Below are 24465 nucleotides of genomic sequence, written 5' to 3'. Positions count from 1 at the left end.
CCTGTATTATATTATTTTGATTATTTATAATGCTATACTTATATTTGTATATGTCCATACACATATATATATATATATATATATTCCTTTTTTATTTATTTTTTTCACTCGATCGCACGTGTGTTTCACTGCACTTTTTATTTTTATTCTTATTATATTTATAAAATTACTGCAATGTATTGATATATTCATATGACTGCACATATATCTCTATTGAAATGATATATACATTGTGATTGGATTCTGTATAGCTTATTGTCTTCTATTTCTTTTTATGTAAATTTTAGTTTGCCCCGGTCATTCCTATAATATTTATATCTGGGTTGTATATATATATATGTTACTAATTGATATGATATAATTGTTCTAATCGTTATGATTATTTTTTGCTATATTATTTAGTATTTGTATTTCTAATTGGAGCATATAATTTCTTCAATGTAACATGTATACTTCTCTGCATTTGCCATGTTTGAGCGTGTTTCTGTGACAACTCACTCCCCCTCCCTTTGTAAGGGAGGAGTTATGTGTTTACATCTGGTGCTGCAGCACTTGGATGGTGATGTGCTGTTCCCCTCTGAATGGGCGTAGTTGTCTCCGCTCTGTTGATTCCTCTGAGCGGGTGGGCGTCACCTCCGGGTCCCGGCTTCCTGTAAGCAGTACATCCACCAGTATTGGGCGCATTATCTGAGACACTTCCGATTACTTTTATGGCGGCTGCGGCGTGCGCTCCACGCTGGAACGCACTTGGTTATTATCTTATGTGGACATTTTTTCCTTCTTATCTTTGGCATATGTGTTTAGTCTGGGAGACATCATATTGAATATGGGGCTTGATTATTATTTTTTACATTTATTCTTTTGATCATTTTGATATGGGAACCAAGAATCTCCATTGGTTTGGGTTACATATAAATATTTCCCCCTTTGCACCATTACCTCACTCCTTGAGAAAGCCACGGTAGGCGAAACGTACGTTGGAGGGAGCTGGAGACGCATGTAGCCATTGATCACGGGTATCTTTGATCTTATTACATTTCCTATGCACTTTATTTGAGTTTTTATACTCTTTACCTGCTTATTATATGCACTTTGTTGCGGATGGAATTTTTATGATCACTATATTTATTTATGGCTTATGTGTCTACTAAGTTACTACCTTCATGTATTATGACATTTTATGGTATTGCATTATGTCCTTTTTGTCTGGTTTTTGTGTAATTAATAAAACATTTTTTAAGTCTTTATAATTTGGACTTCAATTTAATTTGGTTTATTCATTTGTCGAGTAGGTTTTCACTGTTTAGGAGTGGCCGAATAGTAGGTTTATGCACCACAGCAAGCCTTTGAAGGATCCTACACCTTGAGGTTCGAGGGACTCCAGAGGCACCAGCAGCTTTAAATATCTGTTTGCTGGTTTGTAATGGCTTTTTAGCAGCTGCTCTCTTAATCCGATGAACTTGCCTGGCAGAAACCTTCCTCATTCTGCCTTTATCAGCACAAACATGTCTGTGCTCAGAATCAACCACAAATCTCTTAACAGTACGATGATCACGTTTAAGTTTTTGGGAAATAGCTAATGTTTTCATCTCTTGACAAAGGCATTGCACTATTTGATGCTTTTCAGCAGCAGAGAGATCATTTTTCTTTCCTAAATTCCTTGAAACCTGTGCCCTGCTTAATAATGTGGAACATCATTCTTAAGTAGTTTTCCTTTAACCCCTTCCTGACATGAGACGTACTATCCCGTCCACGGTACCCGGGCCCGTATGACCGGGGACGGGATAGTACGTCTACCGCGATCAGCGGCGCCCACGTGGTGAGCGCCGCTGATCGCGGCCGGGTGTCAGCTGATTATCACAGCTGACACCCGGCACAATGTGTCAGGGGCGGTCACGGACCGCCCCCGACACATTAACCCCTTGCACACCGCGATCAAACGCGATCGCGGTGTCCAGGGAGTTAAAGGGAAGCATCGGCAGGAAGGGGGCTCCCTCCGTGCTTCCCTGAGCCCCCCACGGCAGCGCAATGTGCAGCGCTGCTGCGGGGGGCTCCTATCCTCCAGGCCCCCGAATCCAAGATGGCGACGGGGGCCTTCGGGGGCCTGGGGAAGCTGGCTTCCTCAGTGCCTGCAAAGCGCAGGCATGAGGAAGCCTTGTGCACTGCCTGTGACAGATTGCTGATCTGTCACAGTGATCTGTGATGTGACAGATCAGCGATCTGTCACAGGACAGTGATGTCCCACCTGGGACTATGTAATAAAGTAAAAAAAAATTAAAAAAAAGTGTAAAAATAAATTTAAAAAAATCGCCAAATAAATTAGTAAAAAAAAAAAAAAAAATATTCCCCAATAAATTCATTTTTTGAAAATAATAAAAAAAACAAACAATAAATGTACACATATTAGGTATCGCCGCGTCCGTAACGACCTGCCCTATAAAACTGTCCCATTAGTTAACCCCTTTAGCGAACCCCTTAAAAAATAAAAATAAAAAACCAAGCAAAAAATAATGATTTATTATCATACCGCCAAACAAAAAGTGCAATAACGCGAGATCAAAAGGATGCATATAAATATCCATGGTACCGCTGAAAACGTCATCTTGTCCCGCAAAAAACAAGCCGCCACACAGCATCATCAGCGAAAAAATAAAAAAGTTATAACTCGCAGAATAAAGCGATGCAAAAATAATTATTTTTTATATAAAATAGTTTTCATTGCATAAAACCGACAAAAACATAAAAAAACGACCTAAATGAGGTATCGCTGTAACCGTACTGACCCGAAGAATAAAAGCGCTTTATCAATTTTACCGCACGCGGAACGGTGTAAACGCACCCCCCCAAAAGAAATTCATGAAACGCTGGTTTTTGTTCATTCTGCGTCCCAAAAATCAGAATAAAAAGCGATCAAAAAATTTCACGTGCCCGAAAATGGTACCAATAAAAACGTCAACTCGTCCCGCAAAAAATAAGACCTCACATGACTCGGTGGGTCAAAATACGGAAAAATTATAGCTCTCAATATGTGGTGATGCAAAAACTATTTTTACAATAAAAAGCGTCTTTTAGCGTGCGACAGCCGCCAAACATAAAAACCGCCATAAATAGTAAATCAAACCCCCCGTTATCACCCCTTTAGTTAGGGAAAAATAATAAAATAAAAAAAATGTATTTATTTCCATTTTTCCATTAGGGTTAGGGCTAGGGTTAGGGCTAGGGGTGTGTTGGGGTAGGGTTAGGGCTAGGGTTAGGGTTAGGGTTAGGGTTAGGGTTAGGGTTAGGGCTAGGGCTAGGGCTAGGGTTAGGGCTAGGGTTAGGGCTAGGGTTAGGGGCGTGTTGGGGTTCGGGTTGGAGTTAGAATTGGGGGTTTCCACTGTTTGGGCACATCAGGGGCTCTCCAAATGCAACATGGCGTCTGATCTCAATTCCAGCCAATTCTGAGTTGAAAAAGTCAAATGGTGCTCCTTCCCTTCCAAGCTCTGCTATGCGCCCAAACAGTGTTTTACCCCCTCATGTAGGGTATCAGCCTACTCAGGACAAATTGCAAAACAATTTTTGGGGTCCAATTTCTCCTGTTACCCTTAGGAAAATAAAAAATTGGGGGCAAAAATATCATTTTTGTGGAAAAAAAATGATTTTTTTATTTTCACGTCCGAGTGTTATAAACTTCTGTGAAGCACTTGGGGGTTCAAAGTGCTCACCACACATCTAGATAAGTTCCGTGGGGGGTCTAGTGTCCAAAATGGGGTCACTTGTGGGGAGTTTCAATAGTTTAGGTACATCAGGGGCTCTCCAAACGCACATGACACCCGCAGACCATTCCATCAAAGTCTGCGTTCCAAAACGTCACTGCTTCCCTTCCGAGCCCCGACGTGTGTCCATACAGTAGTTTTCTCCCACATATGGGGTGTCAGCGTACTCAGGACAAATTGGACAACAACTTTTGGGGTCCAATTTCTCCTGGTACCCTTGGGAAAATAAAAAAAATGGTGACTAAAAGATCATGTTTGTGGAAAAAATACGAATTTTTTATTTTCACGCCCGGGCGTTGTAAACTTCTGTGAAGCACTGGGGGGGTCAAAGTGCTCACCACACATCTAGATAAGTTCCTTGGGGGGTCTAGTTTTCAAAATGGTGTCATTTGTGGGGGGTTTCCACTGTTTAGGTACATTAGGGGCTCTCCAAAGGCAACATGACACCCGCAGACCATTCCATCAAAGTCTGCATTCCAAAACGTCACTACTTCCCTTCCGAGCCCTGACGTGTGCCCATACAGTAGTTTTCTCCCACATATGGGGTAGCAGCGTACTCAGGACAAATTGGAAAACAACTTTTGGGGTCCAATTTCTCCTGGTACCCTTGGGAAAATAAAAAAAATGGTGACTAAAAGATCATGTTTGTGGAAAAAATACGAATTTTTTATTTTCACGCCCGGGCGTTGTAAACTTCTGTGAAGCACTGGGGGGGTCAAAGTGCTCACCACACATCTAGATAAGTTCCTTGGGGGGTCTAGTTTTCAAAATGGTGTCATTTGTGGGGGGTTTCCACTGTTTAGGTACATTAGGGGCTCTCCAAAGGCAACATGGCACCCGCAGACCATTCCATCAAAGTCTGCATTCCAAAACGTCACTACTTCCCTTCCGAGCCCTGACGTGTGCCCATACAGTAGTTTTCTCCCACATATGGGGTAGCAGCGTACTCAGGACAAATTGGAAAACAACTTTTGGGGTCCAATTTCTCCTGGTACCCTTGGGAAAATAAAAAAAATGGTGACTAAAAGATCATGTTTGTGGAAAAAATACGAATTTTTTATTTTCACGCCCGGGCGTTGTAAACTTCTGTGAAGCACTGGGGGGGTCAAAGTGCTCACCACACATCTAGATAAGTTCCTTGGGGGGTCTAGTTTTCAAAATGGTGTCATTTGTGGGGGGTTTCCACTGTTTAGGTACATTAGGGGCTCTCCAAAGGCAATATCACACCCGCAGACCATTCCATCAAAGTCTGCATTCCAAAACGTCACTACTTCCCTTCCGAGCCCCGACGTGTGCCCATACAGTAGTTTTCTCCCACATATGGGGTATCAGCATACTCAGGACAAATTGGACAACAACTTTTGGGGTCCAATTTCTCCTGGTACCCTTGGGAAAATAAAAAAATGGTGACTAAAAGATCATGTTTGTGGAAAAAATACAAATTTTTTATTTTCACGCCCGGGCGTTGTAAACTTCTGTGAAGCACTGGGGGGGTCAAAGTGCTCACCACACATCTAGATAAGTTCCTTAGGGGGTCTAGTTTCCAAAATGGTGTCATTTGTGGGGGGTTCCACTGTTTTGGTACATCAGGAGTTTTCCAAACGCGACATGGTGTCCGATCTCAATTCCAGCCAAAAACGTCAAATGGCGCTGCTTCCCTTCTGAGCTCTGCCATGCCCCCAAATAGTGGTTTACCCCCACATGTGGGGTATCAGCGTACTCAGGACAAATTGCACAATAACTTTTAGGGTCCTGTTACCCTTGGAAAAATAAGAATTGAGGGTGAAAAGATCATTTTTGTGGAAAAATTATGATTTTTTAATTGTATGGCTTTATGTTATAAACTTCTGTGAAGCCCATGGGGGTTCAAAGTTCTCACCACACATCTAGATAAGTTCCTTAGGGTGTCTAGTTTCCAAAATAGTGTCATTTGTGGGGGGTTTCCACTGTTTTGGTACATCAGGGGTTTTCCAAACGCGACATGGTGTCCGATCTCAATTCCAGCCAAAAACGTCAAATGGCGCTGCTTCCCTTCCGAGCTCTGCCATGCGCCCAAATAGTGGTTTACCCCCACATGTGGGGTATCAGCGTACTCAGGACAAATTGCACAATAACTTTTAGGGTCCTGTTACCCTTGGAAAAATAAGAATTGAGGGTGAAAAGATCATTTTTGTTGAAAAAATATGATTTTTTAATTGTATGGCTTTATGTTATAAACTTCTGTGAAGCCCATGGGGGTTCAAAGTTCTCACCACACATCTAGATAAGTTCCTTAGGGGGTCTAGTTTCCAAAATGGTGTCATTTGTGGGGGGTTTCCACTGTTTTGGTACATCAGGGGTTTTCCAAACGCGACATGGTGTCCGATCTCAATTCCAGCCAAAAACGTCAAATGGCGCTGCTTCCCTTCCGAGCTCTGCCATGCGCCCAAATAGTGGTTTACCCCCACATGTGGGGTATCAGCGTACTCAGGACAAATTGCACAATAACTTTTAGGGTCCTGTTACCCTTGGGAAAATAAAAATTGGGGTGAAAAGATCATTTTTGTGGAAAAAATATGATTTTTTAATTGTACCGCTGTACGTTATAAACTTCTGTAAAGCCCTTGTGGGTTCAAAGTTCTCACCACATATCTAGATAAGTTCCTTGGGGGGTCTAGTTTCCAAAATGGGGTCACTTGTAGGGGGTTTCCACTGTTTAGGTACATCAGGGACTCTCCAAACGTGACATGGCGTCCAATCTGAATTCCAGCCAATTTTGCATTGAAAAAGTCAAACGGCGCTCCTTCCATTCTGAGCTCTGCCATGCGCCGAAACAGTCGTTCCCCCCCACATATCAGGTATCTGCGTACTCAGGACAAATTGCACAATAACTTTTGCAGTTCAATTTCTCCTGTTACCCTTGGTAAAATAAAAAAAATTGAACCTGAAGTATTTTTTTTATGAAAAAAAGTTAGATGTTCATTTTTTTTTAAATATTCAAAAAAATTCCTGTGACGCACCTAAAGGGTTAATAAACTTCTTGAATGTGGTTTTGAGCACCTTAAGGGGTGCAGTTTTTAGAATGGTGTCACTTTTGTGTATTTTCTATCATATAGACCCCTCAAAGTGGCTTCAAATGTGATGTGGTCCTAAAAATAAAATGGTGTTGTAAAAATGAGAAATCGCTGGTCAACTTTTAACCCTTATAACTTCCTAACAAAAAAAAATTTTGGTTCCAAAATTGTGCTGATGTAAAGTAAACATGTGGGAAATGTTAGTTATCAAGTTTTTTGTGTGCCTTATCTCTGTGATTTAAGGGCATAAAAATTCAAAGTTGGAAAATTGCGAAATTTTCAAAATTTTCGCCAAATTTCCGTTTTTCTCACAAATAAACGCAAGTTATTTGAATGAAATTTTACCACTAACATGAAGTACAATATGTCACGAGAAAACAATGTCAGAATCACCGGGATCCATGGAAGCGTTCGAGAGTTATGACCTCATAAAGGTACAGTGGTCAGAATTGTAAAAATTGGCCCGGTCATGAACGTGCAAACCACCCTTGGGGGTGAAGGGGTTAATTGGGCTCACCTGGTAAACTAATTATCACAGGCGTTTGAGATTGATTTCAGTGATCCAAAGAGCCCTGATACACAACAGCATCTATGAGTTTATTTGAAAAACAAAAAATTACATCTTTATGACACTTAAATCCAATTTGCATAATAATTTGGAACACAGTGTAGGCCCTGCCTTTGCTCTGTACACTTGCGGTTCTGGTTCTGCTGCTGCAGAACCTCTTGCTGCTCTACAATCTACTCTGCAGCCTTGCGGTTCTCCTCCTGTGTGAACAGGCCCAAACCTATTTTGTCATACTCCACTCTTTCCTGTCAATACACATACCTGCCCCTCCTGTGTGAACAGGTCTAAACCTGATCCGTCATACTCCACCCTTTCCTGTCAGTACCCGTACCTGCTCCTCCTATGGGAACAGGGCCAAACCTGTTCCGTCATACTCCACTCTTTCCTGTCTGTACCACTACTAGCACCCGCTGTGTGAACAGATCTCTACCTGTTCCTTCAAACACCACACCCGCCTGCCCTGTGTCTCAGCCGTGCCCACCTTCCAGTGTCTCTGCTGTGCCACTGCTTCCCCAAGTGGGATCAGCAGCCACATCCATACACCACCCTGGAGTGGCACCTGGCAGCTGCCTGCCGCACAAGCCAGACCTCACCATCAGAGGCTCCAGTGAAACCAAGGCAGCTATCCTAGTCAAGCCCCTTCCAGAGTAGTCTGGTATGTGGCACAGTGGGGCTACAATCCCCTGGCTCACTTCCAATAGTCAGGATGCGAGTGTGGCACATCGGAGGCCTATAGAGCTGTCACATTTGTTGATGTGACAGCTCTATAGGGGAGATCGTTGTGGGACAATCGTTATTAATCGGATTACGTCGGACAGGGAGTATGTTGTTTTTATTTTTTTTTTTGCAGGTGACCGATGGCTTCGACTGGATAGGTGTGCAATAAAATTTTTGAAAAAATGTGTTTTATTTAATTAAAATACTGTGTTTTTTTAACCCTTTATTAGGCTAGTTTCACACTAGCGTTAGGAGGCGCAGCGCAGGGCCGCCACTAAGCTCCGCCCCCGGCTGCGCCTCCTCCGGTCAGCTCCTCCTGTGGGCGCATGACGCTGCATGCGATCAGTGTACCCTATATTTAGCGCTGGGTACGCTGGCCGTGCTCTGGTGTTTTTGCCGCCGCATGCACCCTTTTTGCACTGCACCGATGTGCGCCAAACGCACAGTGTTGCATTTTTGTGTGCTTGGCGCAGCGCAAAAAGGGCGCATGCGCCGGCAACAACATACTAGCGCATGGCCAGCATACCCAATGCTAAATATAGGGTACGCCAGTCGCATGCAGCGTCATGCACCAATAGGAGCTGACCGGAGGAGGTGTGACCGGGGGCGGAACTTAGCGGCGACCCTGCGCCTCCTAACGCTAGTGTGAAACTAGCCTTACTTAGATTAATAATGGATAGGTGTCTTATCGAAGCCTCACCATCATTAACCGAGCTTAATGTCACCTTACAATAGCAAGGTGATATTAACCCCTTATTACCCCAAATGCCACTGCTACATGACAGTGGGAAAAGAGGGGCTAAGTGCCAGAATTGGCGCATCTTAGAGATGCGCAATTTCTGGGGAGGCTGCGGGCTGGTATTTGTAGCCAGGGGGGCCAATACCCATGGCCCCTTCCTAGCAGGGCTGTGGAGTCGGAGTCGTGGAGTCGGTGCTCATTTTGGTGGAGTCGGAGTCGGAGTTGGAGTCGGTATAAAATGGACCAACTCCGACTCCTAAAATATATAATAAATTGGGTACAGTAATTCAATGCAGGATGTGCTGAATATTTTTTCATAGGAATTTGGGAAAGTTATGAAATGTCCTATAAATGGCTGTTCTATTCCTGATCTAAGGCTACATTCACACACAGCGTTTTTCCTGTGTTTTTTGAGGATACGTTTTTCAGCTGCAAAAGCTGATCATCTTTTTAAAAAACCGCATCACCTGAAAGGTTTTTGAGCTCATAGATAATGTTTTCAATAGCAAAAGCAGATTAGAAATCTGCTCTATCCATTTATCCATATCTGTCTATCCATATCGTATCTGTACCAAAAAGAATGAAAACCGGGTAGTACACCAATATATATTCTGTTCTATCTAAATATCTTGATTATGGGATCATAAAAATGATTAAATGTCTGAGGTTCACATTGTACTACAATAAATATTTCACTTAAATATAAGCAATATGTGTGGGAGTCGGAGTCGGAGTCGTGGAGTCGGTGTAAGAGAAATTGAGGAGTCAGAGTTGCAGGTTTGGCTTACCGACTCCACAGCCCTGCTTCCTAGGCTATGAATATTAGCCCGCAGCTGTCTGCGTAGCCTTTGTGGCTATAAAATATAGGGGGCCCCACGTCTAGATATCGATATCTATACATCCATAGATATATCTATCCCATATCTATCTATGTATCTATCTATAGATCTGTCCATCTATCCATCTGTGGGCGTTTTTAAAACCGGAGCTGTCGAAAAACAGAAGAAACGGATGAAGAAACGGATGAAAAAACGGATCCGATGGATTGTGACTGACGTAAAAAAACTGATGTGTGAAAGAGGCCTTAGCATTATATATATACAGTTCTGGCCCAAAATTTTGACACCCTTGAAATTTTTCCAGAAAAATAAGTTTTTCCCAGAAAATTATTGCAATTACACGTTTATTTCCTTTGTGTGTATTTGAACACCACAAAAAAATAAAAAGGAAAAAGCCGGATTACTTACTGGTAATGCTCTTTTAATGAGTCCACGACAGCACCCACTGGAGGCAGCAGGATCCACCCCACAGGAACAGGAAACCTACAGAAAGATAAAAGGGGGCGGTCCGCCTCTCCTCCTCAGTTGTATTTCAGAGTACCAGGAGGACCGCCAAGAGTTAGGGAAAGTTCTTGCATCTTAAATTTAACTTGTTTACTTTAGGAGATACACTTTAATATATGGTGTATTTATTGCTATTGTTATCTTTATAGGGAGGGAAGTGAGCGGGTGCTGTCGTGGACTCATTAAAAGAGCATTACTGGTAAGTAATCCGGCTTTTTACCCTTCGCCATGACAGCACCCACTGGAGAGATTCCAGAGACCATCACCTGGGTGGGACCACTGTGCCAAGGACAGTTCTGCCGAAGCTTAGGTCGGAAGTTGATGAAAGGTCAAATCTATAGTGATTATAGAAGGTAGAAGGGGTTGACCAAATTGCCGCCTTACATGTGGATTTGATTGGAACGTCTCCCCTCTCAACCCCAGAGGATACCATTGCTCTGGTAGAATGCGCTCTGATGCTCTCCGGAGGATCTTTACTTCCCACGGAGTATGGTAGTCGGATGGCATCCCTGATCCATCGGGATGAGGTGCTCTTCGTGACTGCGTACCCCTTTTTTCAGCTCTGAAAAGATATGAACAGAGCCCTACACTGCCTCCAGCTCCTGGATCTTTCAATGTATTTTAAGACAGTTCTGCTAACGTCCAGGATGTGAAAATTTCTGTTCTTCAGGAGTGGAGGGGTCCCTGAAGAAAGTCGGAAGAACTAGCTCTTGTGCTCTATGGAATTTTGCTGATACCTTAGGAAGGTATGAGGGGTTTGGTTTCAAAATCAACCTATCTTGTTATGTCTGAAAAAAAAAGGTGGATCTATGGATAGGGCTTGAATGTTGGTAACTCTCCTAGCAGTCCTTAGTGCTACTAGGAGAGCCGTCTTGAGTGACAAGTATCTTGGAGATAGTGTCTATTGGTTCAAAAGGGGCTTCCGTTAGGGTGTCTAGGACCAAGTTTAAGTCCCAAGGAGGGATTCTAGGTATGTGAACAGGGACCGTTCGTTCGCAAGCTGTAGTAAATCGGGACACCCACTTATTCCCTGCTATATTAAGGCAGTAAAGTGCCCCTAATGCAGACACTTGGACTTTTAATGCATTTACTGCCAGCCCCAGATCTTTTTTCCTTTTTGTAGAAATTCCAGAATAGGAACTATCGGGATTTCTGTGGAATGAGAGGCTGTATGGAACTGCAGAAATTTCTTCCATATTCTCATGTAAATCTGAGTAGTGGACTGCTTCCTGCTTTGTAGGAGCGTAGCAATTAGTGTTTTGGAAAAACCTCTTGATTTTAGTAGCTGCTCCTCAAATTCCACGCGTTAAGTGTAAGCTGTCCACTTGGGGGTGGAAAAAAGGGCCTTGGGAGAGTAGGTTGGGGATCGAAGGGAGGACCCAAGGATCTGATATCGACATGGTTCGTAGCCATGAGAACCATGGTCTCTTGGGTCAGAACGGTGCTATTAGAATTACCCTCACCTTATCCCCTCTGGTCTTCCGAATGACCTGTGGTAGGATTATTGGAGGGAAGGCATAAGCTAGGTCGAATTTCCACGGGGCCTGGAGGGCGTCTTATGTCTGGATGATCCGACAAGGACACTGAGGCAAATGTTTTTTTACTTGCCTGTTCTCTTTTGTGGCAAGGAAGTCCACTTGAAGTTTCCCCATAGAGCTATGATGTCCTTGAAGACGCGGTGATTGAGGCGCCACTCCCCTTGTCGAAGTGTGTATCAGCTTAAGAAGTCTGCTTTTATGGTTGTTCTTTCCCTTGATGTGGAGGGCAGAAAGGGACAACATATTCTTGGCTAAGCTTAAGATTCTTGCCGCGGAAGACATCAAAGTCTCTGATCGAGTACCTCCCTGTCTGTTTAAATATGCCACTGTGGCGGTGTTGTCCGATAGGATCCTGACATCCTTCTGCTGGAGCTGTGGAAGAAAATGATGTAATGCATAATCTACTGCCGTCAGCTCCTTTAAGTTAGATGAGTACTGTAGTTACTCCTTACTCCACCTTCCCTGACAGTAGTTGTTCCCCATATGGGCTCCCCAGCCATGGGGGGCTAGTGTCGGTGGTTAAAGTATGGGATGGTAATATTACCCATGGAACTCCCACGGTCAAACGATTACTATCTAGCCACCATTCTAGAGAGGTCAAGACTTCCTGGATAGGGTTATCTTGTTCTCGAGGTGACCACCATGCCGTCTGGCCTCTTAGAGGAAGTGATATTGCAGTGTGCGGATGTGAAATTGGGCCCACTGAACTGCCGGGGTACAAGAGGTGAGTGACCCCAATAACGACATTGCCTCTCTGAGACATGCGTGGTCTATCCATTGCTGCTCTAACCTTACTCTTAATGAGCATAATTTTTATGTGAGGGAGTAGACATCTCTGGGTCGTAGGGTCTAATTGGAACCCTAAAATGTCTGGAGGGAGAGTGGAACAAGTCTGGACTTCTGGAGGTTGATGATCCAACCTAGATCCTGTAAAGATGAAACTGTATCAGACATACGTCTAGCACACTGGGTGATAGAGTTCCTGATAACTAAGAAGTCATCAAGGTATCTTTTTGACGCAGATCGGCCATCATCTCCAACATCACTTTGGAAAAGATTCTCGGTGGTATAGAGAGACCGAAGGGCATGGCCGTATACTGAAGGCGTTGGATCTTGCCTTTGAATGCTACTGCGACCCTTAGGTACCTTTGGTGTCTCATGAACAGGGAGATGATAGTACGCATCTTTTAAGTCAATGTCTGCTATTACAAAGTTCGGGAAGAGAAGTCTAATGTAGGATCTGATTGATTCCATTTTAAATTTTAATTTTGATAAGCGTATTAAGCTTTTTTCAGATTTATGATTGTTCTAAACGTATTCTCAGGTTTGGGAACTAAAAATAAAGGAGAGTAGAACCCTCTACCTCTCTTGTCCCTCTGGGACTTTTACTAAGACCCTCTTGGATAGTAGACTTCGAATTTCCATCTCGAGGGCTCTTTGTTGTATTGTTGAGTTAAGGGAGGTTATAATAAATGAGTCGTGGGGAATATGAAGGAATTCTAGTCTTATTCCTTCTTTGATTATATTTAGAATTCACAAGCTTGATGTTATTGTTTCCCATTTTTTAAAATAAAAGTTTCAATCTACCTCCTACTGGGGGGACTGATCGTTCAGTATTTGTTTTCTTCCCTTTAGTGGGCCCTCCCAAATGGCCGCCTTTAAGGGCTCTCCTGTAAAAAGGGATAGAAGAGTCAGGAAAAGCTTTCTTCCCTTCTTTAGCTTTGGTGAGTATGTCTAGGGCTTTCCCAAAGAGAAACTCACCATCGCATGGGATCACGCAGATCTTAGATTTTGATTGTGCGTCCCGCTTCCAGCTTTTCACCCATAGTGCCCGCCTGGCGTAGTTTACAAGATGCACTGATCTTGCTGCTAGGTGTAGGGTGTCTGCAGATGCATCGGCCATAAAGGCTGCTGCTCCTCTAATTAATGGAATAGCACCACATAGCTTTTCCCTAGACACTTTCTGCTCAATTTGTTGGTCCAATTGGTCTAACCATACGAGCATTGATCTGGCAGTGCATGTGCTGGCTACTGCTGGTTTAAAAACCCGTAGTTGCTTCCCATGACCTTTTTAATGATGACTCCACTTTACGGTCTAGTGGGTCGGACAGTAAGCCCGCATCCTCTACCGGAAGAGTAGATTGTTTAGAGATGGAGGCTACAGCAGCGTGAACCTTAGGAATTTTCGTCCATTTTAGTAGCTCATCGTCGCTAAATGGGAATTTCCTTTTTGAGGCCGATGGGAGAAACCTTCTCTGATCATGTTTTTCCCATTCGCTCTTTATCAGGGCCTTAATCGCCAGTATTACTGGAAAAGCTCTCCTTTTTCTCTCCCCAAACCCGCAAACGTTAAATCTTGCCAGGTTTAGGCGCTCTTTGTTTCCTCACATCCCATAGTGTTTCTTACGGATTTAACCACGTTATCTACACTATCCAGGGGAAACCATGATCGTCCCTCAATTTCTGATGACAACGTGAGTGAGGAGTCTGAGACTATCTCTTGTTTCTCCTCCGAACCAGAGCTGAGAGTTACTTGTTTTTTGCTCCTACCCTCTGAGGGAGTACTAGCATGGGCGATAGCCTGTAGTACCTCCCTAATGATGGTCCGTTTGTTCCTAGATGACATTGTTCCATAATGCATTGCTCGCAGAGGTCCTTTTTTTTGGGGGGGTAGGAGTCAGGGAGAGACTGAGCGCATAAAGCGCATTCTTTGTGTTTAGATTTGTCTTTTTTCTTGGCCTGAAAAGAGGGGGGAGACATGGCGAAAAAAGGAGGTGTCAGCTTAATAGGCAGAGTATCTTTTGCGCACTCACCCAGTGAAGCTTATGGTACCAGATCAGATGGCTGAGGTCCAGTCCTCGCATCTTGATTCTCCTGCGTCACTTCTGCGAGCAGTGTCCGAAGATCCTTTGCCAAAGCGGTCTCAGGAGGTACTCGTCTCCTGGAGATGACATGATTCCTCACCGACTGCTCTGCGGAGTGTTAAAATAGGACCTTCCTCTTTTTTTTCCCCACCGACCTGGAAGTCCCCTCTAATTCTGGGTCAAATCGCGTGCTTCGCGCCTGCGCAGTAGCGCTTGTAGGTGTCCTGAACCTCAGCCATTATGCCCCGGAAGTTCACCCATTACTTCCGTGGCCCGGAGCATCTGCGTCGGGCGGCGCATGCGCAGGCCCCGCTCTGTACGCCGGGCCATGTCCCCCGGTCCCGGAAAGCTGCCGTTTTTTCTCCCTGCGCCACAGGCGCTCTTACCGCTCCTACTGCGGCGGCTCTTCCGATGGCTGTCCCGGCGCTCCATGCGGCACACCCGGAGTGCTCCTGAGTCAGACCAGGCGGCCCTCCCCGGACCCGATCATCACTCCAGTCCATCCTCTAGACGAGGGGGGAGCCGTCTAATGGAAACTCCCCCGACTCTGCTTCTGGACTGCAGCCTCTGCCGTTCTCACAGATACTGCACAGGCGGCGTGAATTGGCCCAGGTATATCTTTCTGAAGGATTGTTCCTGAGGTTCCCCCCTGGGAACAGAAAACCAAAACTGAGGAGAGGCGGACTGCCCCCTTTTATCTTTCTGTAGGTTTCCTGTTCCTGTGGGGCAGATCCCGCTACCTCCAGTGGGTGCTGTCGTGGCGAAGGGTAAAATTGGACATTCACACGAAACACCAAAAAAAATGCTCCAAATTTCTTAGCACCCTTAACTTAATATTTGGTTGCACAACCTTTGGAATAAATAACTGCAATCAATTGCTTTCTATAACTATCAACAAGCTTCTTACACCTCTCAACAAGAATTTTGAACCACTTTTTCCTTTGCAAACTGCTTCAAGTTCCTCATATTTGAAGGCTCCTTCTCCCAACAGCAATTTTAAGATCCCTTCACTGGTGTTCAATGGGATTTAGATCTGGACTCATTGCTGGCCACTTCAGAACACTCCAGCACTTTCTTTCCATCAAGTTTTGGGTGATTCTTGAAGTATGTTTTGGGTCATTGTCCTGTTGGAAGACCCATGACAAACCCAGCTTTCTGACCCTGGGCACTATATTGCGACCCAAAATCCTTAGGTAATCAGATTTCATGATGCATTGCACATAGTCAAAGCACCGAGTGCCAGAGGCAGCAAAACAACCCCAAAACATCTCTAAACCACCGCCATATTTGACTGTAGGTACTGTTATTTTCTTTGTAGGCCTCATTCCGTTTTTGGTAAACAGTAGAATGATGTGCTTTAGGAAAAGCTCTATTTTGGTCTCATCTGGCAAGACGCTTTGCTTTCTCAGAAGGATTTTGGTTTATTCATGTACATTTTGGCAAACTGCAGTCAAACTTTTTTATGTTTCAGTGTCCACAGTAGGGTCCTCCTGGGACTCCTGCTAGAACTTTTATTTAATGAAAATATCGACAGATAGTTTGCACTGACACTGATGTAGCCTGAGGATGCAAGACAGCTTGAATTTCTTTAAAACTTTACTGGGGCTGCTTATCCACCATGCGGACTATCCTGCATTGCAACCTTTCATCAATTTTTCTCTGCCGTCCATGTACAGAGAGATTAGCTACAGTGCCATGGTTTATGAACATCTTGATTATGTTGCGTACAGTGGACAAAGGAACATCAAGATCTCTGGATATAGACTTGTATCCTTGAGATTTTTCAACAATTTTGGTTCTCAAGTCCTCAGACAGTTCTCTTCTTTTTCCATTCTCCATGGTTAGTGTGGCACCCACGGACACACAATGCGAAGAATAAGTCAGCTTCTCCCCTTTTTATCTGGTTTCAGGTTTGATTTTCAGATTGCCCACACCTGTTACTTGCCACAGGTGAGTTTGAACGAGCATAACATGCTTGAAACAAAGTGGTTTACTAACAATTTTGGAAAGATGCCAACAATTTGTCTGGCATATTTTTGGGGCTGTGTGTGAAATTATGTACAATATGCCTTTTTTCTTTTTGGTCCAATTCACACAAAGGAAATAACATGTGTAAAACAAAACGTGTAATTTTAATAATATTCTGGGAAGAATACTTCATTTTCTGGAACAATTTCAAGGGTGCCAACAGATTCGGCTATGACTTTATATAGAGACATTAATGCATAAACCTTGAGTAAAAGCCAAATAGGGAAATAACCCGTTACCTGAGACTGTGTTCCCAAAGGCACAGTCATGAAAAAACATAACTAGACCCTCTTTCAATTCTATGGTTTTACATTATGAGACATTATGGTTGGTGGAACATCTTAAAATTAGGAAAATGCAACAACAGATGAATACCATGTGACAAACTGTAATGTCATATTTTAACAAAAACTAAGCCAAAATGCAGAAAACTTGGTTGAAATATTAAGTACACCCAAAGAATCAATAGTTTGTAGAACCACGTTTAGCTGCAAATACTTGAAGCACACATTTTCTGAATGATTATAATTTCTCACATAGTTCTGGAGGAATTTTGATTCATTTTTCTTTATAATATTCCTAAGTTCATTGAGGTTTGTGGGCAGTCATTTATGAACAGCTCTTAAGGTCCCTGCCACAGGATTTCAACTGGGTAGAGATTGACTGTCTCGCCCATTGCAACACCTTTTCGTTTTCAGCCATTCTGAAGTAGATTTGCTGGTGTGCTTAGAATCATTGTCCTGTTGCATGAACCAGTTTCGGCTAAGTTTTACGAGTTCATGGTCGGCCCCTTGGCTGCTAGATGCCCAGGTCCAGTGGCTACGAAATAAGCCTAAATCTTCATCCCTCCACTTGTAAGTCTGGCTTTCACCTAACATGACAAGGGGCTTTATGACCAAACATCTCCACTTTAAGCTCTTCGGACCAAAGGACATTGTTCCACAAGTTTTATGGTTTCTTCAGATGCATCTTGGGAACTAGCTGATCTGCCGTTTTTTTTTTTTTTTTTTTAAAACAAGACTTTAGTAACCCTTCCAAACATGCCATAACTACAGCTTACTGACCCAGGGCTTAAACAGAACTTATCACCAGGATTTTCTAAAATAAAGTACAGCCACCACCTTTATTGCCTCTTTCACAGTATTCTAGTAAGTTGTATGTAAGTGCGCTCCTGCACCAGTGTACTTCGCTCTGCCAAGCTTTATTCCCAGTCATCGGTGCCCTTTGGCCTCTCCCGGAGCATGCACGTTACAGTACTTTACTCTGCTCTCAGCATGGCAGAGCGAAATATGCCTATGCAGAAGAACGATTGGGTGATATTGCTATGAGGAAGTAGGACGCGTGCAATGATGCAAGGCCAGGAGGATGGCGATTGCGACAAAAGAGGTGCTGTAGGAAGACCTGTAAACGTGATGACTTACAAGTGCCAGCGCTAGCACCATATGTACATTGCGCATGCGCATGGCTTCTTTCCCTAGCATCAGTAATCCTCTGAAGCCGGGTGTGTACGCGTGCCGGCTTCAGAGAAATGCACTGTGCATGATCGGAAGTGCAGAGCCTCACTGAGGACGGTACGCTTACAGTGGCTTCAGAGGATCAATGATAACAGAGGAAGAAGCTGCACACATGCACAAGGCAAGTATAGTGGTGGCGATGATGTTGGTGCTTGTGAGCCACGCTATCGCGACCACAGGGGCGTGATAACTTGCTAAGTAGGCCGACTAGTCTGGGGACACTAATGCACCATCAGCTAGCCACGGGCCTCATTTATATATCAAACGGACATGAGAAATATTTTCTAAAAATCTATTTGTGTGTGCAATGTAATACAAGGACTGTTAGGCAGCGTGTTCACATATGCAGACAAGGTTCCCTTTAAGCAAAAGTGATTAAAAAAAAAATTGTTACATTCAGCAGCAGATTATGAGAAGCCTGAGGAAATCACACACAAAAGATCCCAGCAGGTGAGTGTGTAAGAAAATTCACCTGAAACCATACCGAGTGGCAGCTATACAAGAGCAAAAGAAGGCAAGAAACAGAAATGTGCGGAAGTTAGTGCATGGATATGATCGCAGGCTGACATCGGACTTCCAGCATCCCCTGTAACTGCTGAGTGTGCCATTCTTCCGTTATCCACAGAAACACAAGGAAAATACAGCTGCGCTTATATGGTGGTACTTTCGGCATTACTACCTAAAGGGTTTTTCTTTAGATCTTGGCTTACAGCCCTTAACCTCTTCATGACCCAGCCTATTTTGACCTCAATGACCTGACCTTTTTTTGCAATTCTGACCACTGTCCCTTTATGAGGTAATAACTCAGGAACGCTTCAACGGATCCTAGCGATTCTGAGATTGTTTTTTCCTGACATATTGGGCTTCATGTTAGTGGTAAATTTAGGTTGATAATTTTTGCGTTTATTTGTCAAAAAATCAGAAATTTGGCGAAAATTTAGCAATTTTGAATTTTTATTCTGTTAAACTAGAGAGTTATGTGACACAAAATAGTTACTAAATAACATTTCCCACATGTCTACTTTACACCAGCACAATTTTGGAAACAAAATATTTTTTTGTTAGGAAGTTATAAGGGTTAAAAGTTGACCAGCGATCTCATTTTTACAATAAAATTTACAAAACCATTTTTTTTAGGGACCACCTCACATTTGAAGTCACTTTGAGGGGTCTATAAGGCAGAAAATACCCAAAAGTTACATCATTCTAAAAACTGCACCCCTCAAGCTACTCAAAACTACATTCAAGAAGATTATTAACCCTTCAGATGTTTCACAGGAACTAAAGCAATGTGGAAAGAAAAAATGGACATTTTAATTTTTCCAACAAAAATTTTCTTTTAGCATCAATTTTTTCATTTTCATATGGGAAACAGGATAAAATGGATCCTAAAATTTGTTGGGCAATTTCTCCTGAGTACAACGATACCTCATATGTGGTCATAAACCACTGTTTGGGCGCACGGCAGGGCTCAGAAGGCAAGGAGCGCCATTTGACTTTTTGAATGGAAAATATGCTGGAATATTTAGCGGTTGCCATGTCGTGTTTGGAGAGCCCCTGTGTGCATAAACATTGGAGCTCCTCCACAAGTGACCCCATTTTGGAAACTAGACCCCCCAAGGAACTTATCTAGATGCATAGTGAGCACTTTGAACCCCCAGGTACTTCACAAATTGATCTGTAAGAAAAAAAATACTTTTTTTTCACAAAAATTTTCTTTTAGCCTTAGTTTTTTCATTTTCACATGCGAAACAGGATAAAATGGATCATAAAATTTGTTGAGCAATTTCTCCTGAGTGCACAGATACCTCATATGTGGTCATAAACCACTGTTTGGGCACATGGCAGGGCCCGGAAGGCAAGGAGCACCATTTGACTTTTTGAATGGAAAATTAGCTCCAACCGCTATCGGACACCATGTCGTGTTTGGAGAACCCCTGTGCACCTAAACATTGGAGCTCCCCCACAAATGACCCCATTTTGGAAACTAGACCCTCTAAGGAACTCATCTAGATGTGTGGTGAGCACTTTGAACCCCCAAGTGCTTCACAAAAGTTTATAACACAGAGCAGTGAAAATAAAAAATATTTTTTTTTCCTCAAAAATGATTTTTAGCACACTTTTTAATTTTCACAAGGCTAACAGGAGAAATTGGACCACAAATCTTGTTGTCCAGTTTGTCCTGAGTACGCTGGTACCCCATATGTGGGGGGGAACCACTGTTTGGGCACACAGCAGGGCTCAGAAGGGAAGGAGCGCCATTTGACTTTTTGAAATGCAAATTACTTCCAATCGTTAGCGGACACCATGTCGTGTTTGGAGAGCCCCTCTGTGCCTAAACATTGGAGCTCCCCACAAATGACCCCATTTTGGAAACTAGACCCCCTAAGGAACTCATCTAGATGTGTGGTGAGCACCTTGAACCCCCAAGTACTTCACAAAAGTTTATAACGCAGAGCCATGAAAATAAAAAAAAATTTTTTTCCCTCAAAAAATTATTTTTTAGTGCGCAATTTTTTATTTTCACAAGGGTACCAGGATAAATTAGACCCCAAAATTTGTTATCCAGTTTGTCCTGAGTACGCTGGTACCCCATATGTGGGTGGGGACCACTGTTTGGGTACACGTCGGGGCTCGGACGGGAAGTAGTGACATTATGAAATGCTGACTTTGATGGAATGGTCTGCGGGCATCATGTTACATTTGCAGAACCCCTGATGTACCTAAACTGTGGAACCCCCCCACAAGTGACCCCATTTTGGAAACTAGACCCCCCAAGGAACTTATCTAGATGTGTGGTGAGCACCTTGAACCCCCAAAGTGCTTCACAGAAGTTTATAACAGACGTGAAAATAAAAAAAATAATATTTTCCACAAAAATAATTTTTTAGCCCCCAATTTTTTATTTTCCCAAGGGTACCAGGAGAAATTAGACCCCCAAAGTTGTTGGGAAATTTTTCCTGAGTACGCTGATACCCCATATGTTGGGGTAAACCACTGTTTGGGCACACGTCGGGGCTTGGAAGGGAGGAAGCACCGTTTAACTTTTTTAACGCAAAATTGGCTGGAATCAATGGTTGCACCATGTCGCGTTTGGAGACCCCCTGATGTGCCTAAACAGTGGAAACCCCTCAATTCTAACTCCAGCCCTAACCGCAACACACCCCTAACCACATCCCTAACCCCATCCCCAACCCCAACTCTCTTTCCACCCCTAACCCTCTTTCCACCCCTAACCCTCTTTCCAACCCTAACCCTCTTTCCAACCCTAACCCTCTTTCCAACCCTAACCCTCTTTCCAACCCTAACGGAAAAATAAAAATATTTTCTTTATTTTATTAGTTGTGCCTACCTATGGAGGTTGGATAATCGGGGGGTTTATTAACTTTTTCTTTCATTTTGAACACTGTGAGAGTGATCAAAATGAAAGAATGGAATCTGCAGCCGGCAGATTCGGGTGGGCGCACTGCACATGCGCCTGCCATTTTCCAAGATGGCGGCGCCCATCATCCGGACCCGAGGGACACCGGGAGGGATCGGAGGCTGGCGGGGAGCAGAGGGAATGGGAGGGGGGGCAGATGACAGCGGCGGATCGCCGCTGTCATTCAGTTGCGGGGGGGGGGGGGGCGATTGCCGGTAGGGGGGGTGGAATCGGTGTCTCCAGCCATGTCCGATGCTACAGCAGCGTCGGACATGGCTGGATTGTAATATTTCATCAATTTTCATTGATGAAATATTACTATCGCTCTGATTGGCTGTTAAAAGTGAAACAGCCAATCAGAGCGATCGTAGCCACGTGGGGACGAAGCCACGCCCCCTGTGGTGAATTACAAAGCCCCCTGTATCTGCGGGTCGGGTGACCGGGGTCACTGAAAGGTCTTTAAAGTCATGACGCCACATAGGCGTCACTGGTCAGATTTGTACCAGGTTTCATGACGCCTATGTGGCGTCATTGGTCGTGAAGGGGTTAAAATTAATCTGTCACAGTTTTTACTGCCTAATCTGAGAGCAGCATAATGTAGAAACAAAGAGCTAGATTACACTGATGTGTCACTTACTGGGCTGCTTGCTGTAGGTTTTTTTTTTTTTATGTATAAAATTACTGGTTTATCAGATTATCACTAGAAGACAACTTAGGCTGCTGCCAGGTAGTCTAACCCCGCACCCACCACCGACTGGCAGCATTCTGCCTATGCACAGTGTACACACCTGCCAATAAGAGGTGGGGTTATACAGAGCTGAGCATTCAGAGAACGGCTAGATCTGCAGCAAATAAAACTGCGATTTTTATCAAAATGACAGCAAGCAGCCCAGTAAGTGACAGTGCTGGAGAAAGGGTCTCTGCCCTCAGATGAAGCAGCAAAAACCCAGTGTGAAGAAACCCAATTATATCTTATTTAAAGAAATGAAAAAGTTATCCAGCTCCAAACGATGATTTATTTTAAAAATTTATTCCAATGAAGACAAGATTCAAGTCAGCTCCAGGGATGCATAGCTCACACAGGAGCGGCATTTAGCTAGCGACGCGTTTCGATCGCTGGGTGCGATCTTTATCAAAGCTACTAAATCAAAATCACACACAGGTTAAAAAGGAACGAAGACCAATCCAAAGTCCGATACAAATCACATGATTGGAAGGTCCTGTTCCGTTTTATGAAATATATCTCAAACATAAATGTAAAATATACAAAAGGAAAACTATATGAATGTGAAACACCCATAATAGAAAAAATACACAATCTTAACAAAAACAATAAGGCTACATGTATAAATTCATGAATCATGTGACCGCAAAAAGTGACCTAATCAGCGCAAAAAATCAATTAGCGGTATCACATATATTTGTCACAAAACATGAAAAATATCATGCACAAAATATATACATACAAAATAAATGTAAAAAACATTATATTGAAAAACATGCTCTGAAATACTAATAATGAAACATGATTTCATTCTTTTTGTTTAATCCATCAGGAAATCTCGTCCCCAGGTTAAAAATCCAGAAAGCCTCCCGGGTGAGCAGAGTTCTTCTAAGATCACCACCCCTAGAAGATTTCCTGATTTTTTTTCGATACCGGTCACCTGCAGAGAAGCAACATTGCGAGAATGAAAATTAATGAAATGTTTGGCTGCAGAAGAAATATTGCGGACTCCACTTGTAACATTAATCACATCATATAGATGTTCAGCTATCCTCGTCTTTAATTTTCTAGATGTACAACCTATGTAGGATTTATTACAAATAATACAGTCAATTTTATATACCACAAAATCAGTGTTGCAATTAATAGTTATTAATTTTAAACGATGTAGATTTATCATTATTATAATAAAATTTAGTTTTTACCATATATTTACAAGTCCTACAATTATTGCCTCCGCATTTATAATTACCCTTATTGTCCAGCCAAGTACCCCTATTATTTCTGGATGAAAACAGACTTGGTGATAAAATATTGCCTAAAGAGGGAGCTCTACGTGCAACTATATTACATCCCTCTCCCAAAACAGCAGCCAAAATAGGGTCCTCGTATAGTAGAGGTAAAAATTTATTAATAATCTTTTTAATTTCAACAAATTGAGGACTGAATTGAAAGCATATAAAAGGATTGGTCTTCGTTCCTTTTTAACCTGTGTGTGATTTTGATTTAGTAGCTTTGATAAAGATCGCACCCAGCGATCGAAACGCGTCGCTAGCTAAATGCCGCTCCTGTGTGAGCTATGCATCCCTGGAGCTGACTTGAATCTTGTCTTCATTGGAATAAATTTTTAAAATTAATCATCGTTTGGAGCTGGATAACTTTTTCATTTCTTTGTTGAATTGGCCACTGTGGGATGGTGATCTGTGCTCCTATGGAATTCGGTGAGCTGGCTTATATATTCTTTGATTGACTGTTTTCCTGCTAGCCGAGCACCTGACTTTGCTCCAAATATTGCATGTATATGGGATTGCATTTATTTTTGCTCTCAGTATATCAGGACGGCATTTTATCAATCTCACGATTGTGTTTAATTTTGAAACATGTCTGATCCATCAATGGACAGAATAAAAAAAGCTGCTCAGGTTTTTCATGCACCTGTGGATGTGAATGTTCCCTCTGGTGTGTCAGCTTCTTATGTGCAGCTGGATAAGTTGATGACACAGGAGATGAAGACTTGGTGGGATTTGACTACGTTGCAAAATTATGTCTCCAAAGATATGGTTCCTCGTGGACTAAGAATTAGGAAAAAATGTACCACGTTTTTTTGTGATAAATTTGTGGATGAGTGGAATGCAGTTTTAAGTAACTGCTCACTTAATTTGATGCGTTTGATCATACAATATGAAGAGATCAAATTAATT

The sequence above is a fragment of the Dendrobates tinctorius genome, unplaced genomic scaffold, assembly GCF_039654945.1.
Source record: "Dendrobates tinctorius isolate UK_male_01 unplaced genomic scaffold, ASM3965494v1 ptg000159l, whole genome shotgun sequence".
NCBI lineage: Eukaryota > Metazoa > Chordata > Amphibia > Anura > Dendrobatidae > Dendrobates > Dendrobates tinctorius.
Note: the sequence above shows the minus strand (reverse complement) of the source record.